The following is a 4,170-nucleotide window of genomic DNA, read 5'->3' as shown; positions in this document are numbered from 1 at the left end:
GAAAGAAAGTTTAGTCAGTTGTGTTGAGTTTTGTAAAGTGTTTGAGTTGTGAGGATATTCAAGGGCTAAAGTTTGCCTTGAATATAAAATAATAAACATCTTATATGTTAGGCATAGGGTACAGGGCTTGAGTGTACAAATTAGTTGATTATAAAAATAATGAAATCTTGTATATGTCAGGCGTTGGGGGAAGGGCTTGAATATACAATTGGGTGTCGGGGGAAGTGCCTTTTTAATAAAGTGGAAACTGAGAGTTTAATTACAAAAAATTGGGTTAAGGGATGAACGGGAGTTAACTCATATTCTTAGGTATTTGGAGCCAAGTGGTATAAGCATGGTATGAGACGTGCAAGCTTGGATGTCTTAGGTATGTGTTGACAGGATTAAAAGGGAGCGAGTACATTCATCCATCCCATTTGCATATATTCCATGTATTTGAAAGAATTGTTACAATTTAATTATTGTAGTTTTTGTTGTGAATTAATTTGTGCATTATTTTTTTTCCGATGCGTATTCAATAAATTTTATGTAAGATTTTGTTGATGTATGGTGTAATCGTTAAAATTTTATTTTATTTTCCACCATATCTTGGTTGTAAAATTTATTTCTATAGCTAAGATTTGGCTTGAGTATGCAAATTGATTGATTATTAAAACATTGAAATCTTGTATATGTCAGGCGTTGGGGTAAGAGCTTGAATATACAATTGGGCGTTAAGGGAAGTGCTTGTTAATAAAGTGGAAACTGAGAGTTTAATTACAAAAAATTGGGTTAAGGGATGAACAAGAGTTAACTCATATTCTAACGTACTCAGAGCCAAGTGGTATAAGCATGGTATGGGACGTGCAAGCTTGGGTGTCTTAGGTATGTATTGACAGGATTAGAAGGGAGTGAGTACATTCATGCATCTCATTGCATACATTTTATGTATTGGCAAGAGGTACTCATTTCAATTATTATTTTAGTTGGTACTTTTGTTATGAATTAATTTTGTATACTAATATTTTATTTCCGCTGCGTATTCAATAAATTATATATGGTAAACTCAAGCTTTTATTATGTAAGATTTGTTATATGATGTATTGTGTAATTGTGCCAAATTATTTTAATTTTTCCACCATATCTTGGTTGTAGAATTTATTTCTATAGTTAAGATATGGCTCACATCCTAGCTTGTGAATAGTCTTTATTTGCGCGTCGGGGTGTGACAAGATGCATGAGAACTAAGAACAATTAACCGACATAAATAAAACTTGTAAATTTAATTATAATGAATATGCATTTATGGAACGTGTTCAGAGCATACAACTAAACCGAAACACTAAAAAGGAATAATATAAAATTGAATGAACAAGGAGATGGGTCCTACACCGAAAGGACTCGAAGAAGGAGATGGGTCCCACAACCGAAACCTAATCCTTCAACCATAAACTATGCACCATAACTGTCCATTCCCAAACTGTCCAAATAATGGGACAATTCAAGATTTAATTGGACCGCAGTCATGCTTTCACATCCATGCTCGAAATCCAACTAATCCTCGAATGGGAAACTAAGTTTTACTAAAAATAAAAAACAAGTACAAAGTTAATTTCAATTAACTCCATACATCACAACACATATTTGTATGTCATGTACAAATTTAACAACATAATATAAATATAATTGCACGACACAATATAAACATAACAAACTAAGTTCAACATAATTTAATTAATTTGATATTTTTTAAAAATAAAACTAAGAAAATACCTTCTTAATCATTCTCCACCAATCGCTAATCATGCACAATATCCCTATAGACAACGAAATTAATGGCGTTAGTATGAATTTACAATACTTTTATCCTAACAAAAAAAAAACACGCTTACCAGACTCATCGAGATAGCTCGATCAACTTAGAGAAGAAGATGGAGGGAGTATTAGATGATGAAATTGAGAGAAAATGAAAATGATGGATGCTGGTGTAGACATCGAAATTTCGATGAAATGAATGTTGACCAATAAATAAAATTTCAATGCTCACGTGTCACATAAATTTTACGCGTAGCGTGTGACTCAACGAAAAATTGAAATGAATCGAAAAAGTCATCAAATAGGACATGTGGCAACATTTGGCAGAAATGATTTATTTCATCTGAATATTATATTCAAAATTAGGCCTTGAAAATTTCTATAAATAGAAGCCAATTTCATTCATTTTGTTTGACCAATTCACATCACACCAAAATCTTGAAGCTTTGAAACTCTAAAGCTCTCAAGCAAATCCCGAAGGATCAAGAAAACTCTCTTCGTTCTTCGTCAAAACCTCATTCAAGATCAAGCTCCAACGGCCCTTGAAGAACTTCCACCAACTCAAGATCAAGCCCCAACGGCCCTTGAAGAAAGTGTTTATCATTCATCATTTGTTCATCCCAATATCAAGCCCCAACAACCTTTTGGATCAACAACATCAACAAATCCACACATCCAACCATTCTTCAAGATCAAGCCCAAAAGCCCTTGAAGATCCACTCATCCATCAACCTTCTTGATCAAGCCCGATGGCCCCTTGAAAAAATCTGCACAACCATTATTCAAAGATTAAGCCCCGACGGCCCTTGCTAAGATCAAGCCCTAACGGCCCTTTGGATCAACAACTTCAAGATCAAGTCCAAAAGCCCTCGACGATCTGTTCACCCCTATTCTTCAAGATCAAGCTCCGACAGCCCTTAAAGAAACTTCCAACTGTTCATCCAAGATCAAGCCTCGACAGCCCTTGGATCAACAACACATCAACATACCAACATTTTATAGAGATCAAATCAGAGGACCAAATTACAAAGAGATTGCAACCCTAAAATCATTAATACAAAATATTACTTTGTAACGTGTTCTTGTCTCGTTCGTCGTCAGGAATTTTCGTGTTTACAGCTGGATTGAGCAAAATTGAAAGGATGAGTGCAGAGGCACAATCTGCAATTTTCTTTTTTTGTAGTTTGCCTTTGCACATAGCTAAATCCAAATTAAAAAATTCACTTTTGGGCGAATGATTTTGTGCGATGAACAAGGTTTTCATCGCGTAAATGTTCTTTGCATGACTAACATAGTCTTCGTCGCGTGAATAACATTTGCGTGACAAAAAAAAAAAGCATTCGTTGTGCAAGTTCACCTTTTTTTTATATTTTATTTCCTTTACTTTATAATTTATTATTTTCAACAAATTACGTAATGAAAACATGTATTGTCGCACAATGCATATTTTTTTAATTTGTTTTTATGTTTTATTTGTATGTATTGTAAATTTTTATTTTATTATAAATAAAAATCCAAACGTAATTAAACAATCTTATTTAATAAAAAATAAAAAACAACCCTCCTCAACTTCAATCCTCCCTCGCCCGCAACACATCGAACATCCACTGCCAAAAACTCTGCTTGGAAAGCCCATCCACATAAATCCGTTGTTTCTCATCGGTTTCATCAACATCCCAATGAACCTACATTAATGCCAATAACAATAAATTAGTAATTTAAAAAATATTACGTTTTAACAAAAATAATTGTTCATTATTTACAACAAACTTACCGATAACTCCCTCAACATGGACTTCTTCAACTCCTCATGGACCTTTTTCAAGACTTAAACTCGGCAGAATAATCCCTCCGCACCAAATTCTCAATGTCAAACCTAAATTCGGTGTACGCCTCAACCATATTTTTGCCTTCAAAGTACAGCACTTGCTTCCGTCGATACCTCTCTGATTGTACTACAAGTTTCTTTTTGTCAGAACCTTCTCCATAATCGACCATTCTTTTTGAAACAATTTTTTTTCGAAAACTAGCTAGGGTTCTGAAACTGTGTTTATATAGCACTAGGATACCTTTGCGCAAAGAACTCATTCATTGCGCAAATCTCCATGTTCGTCGTGCAAAACGCGCCATAAATGCACAACAAATGGGAAGGTTTGAACGCAATCTGACTGTGCTTTGGGCAACAAATATCTGCCATTCATCGTGCAAAGTCATCTTACGCGACGAACATAGCGTCACGCAATATATTTAGCGACAAATGGAATGATTGTAATTATAAAGTTTACGTAAACAGATATATCTATGTTTATGTAAACTTTATAATTACAAAAAAATATTCAGAAAATATTTATTTTATAAATAACTAATGCCTTAATC

The sequence above is a fragment of a genome, unplaced genomic scaffold (genome assembly GCF_019419815.1).
Source record: "Pyrus x bretschneideri cultivar Hongxiangsu unplaced genomic scaffold, Pyrus_bretschneideri_v1 Contig7, whole genome shotgun sequence".
Taxonomy (NCBI): Eukaryota; Viridiplantae; Streptophyta; class Magnoliopsida; order Rosales; family Rosaceae; genus Pyrus; species Pyrus x bretschneideri.
The sequence above is the reverse complement of the archived record's forward strand: the minus strand, read 5'-3'. Positions refer to the sequence as shown.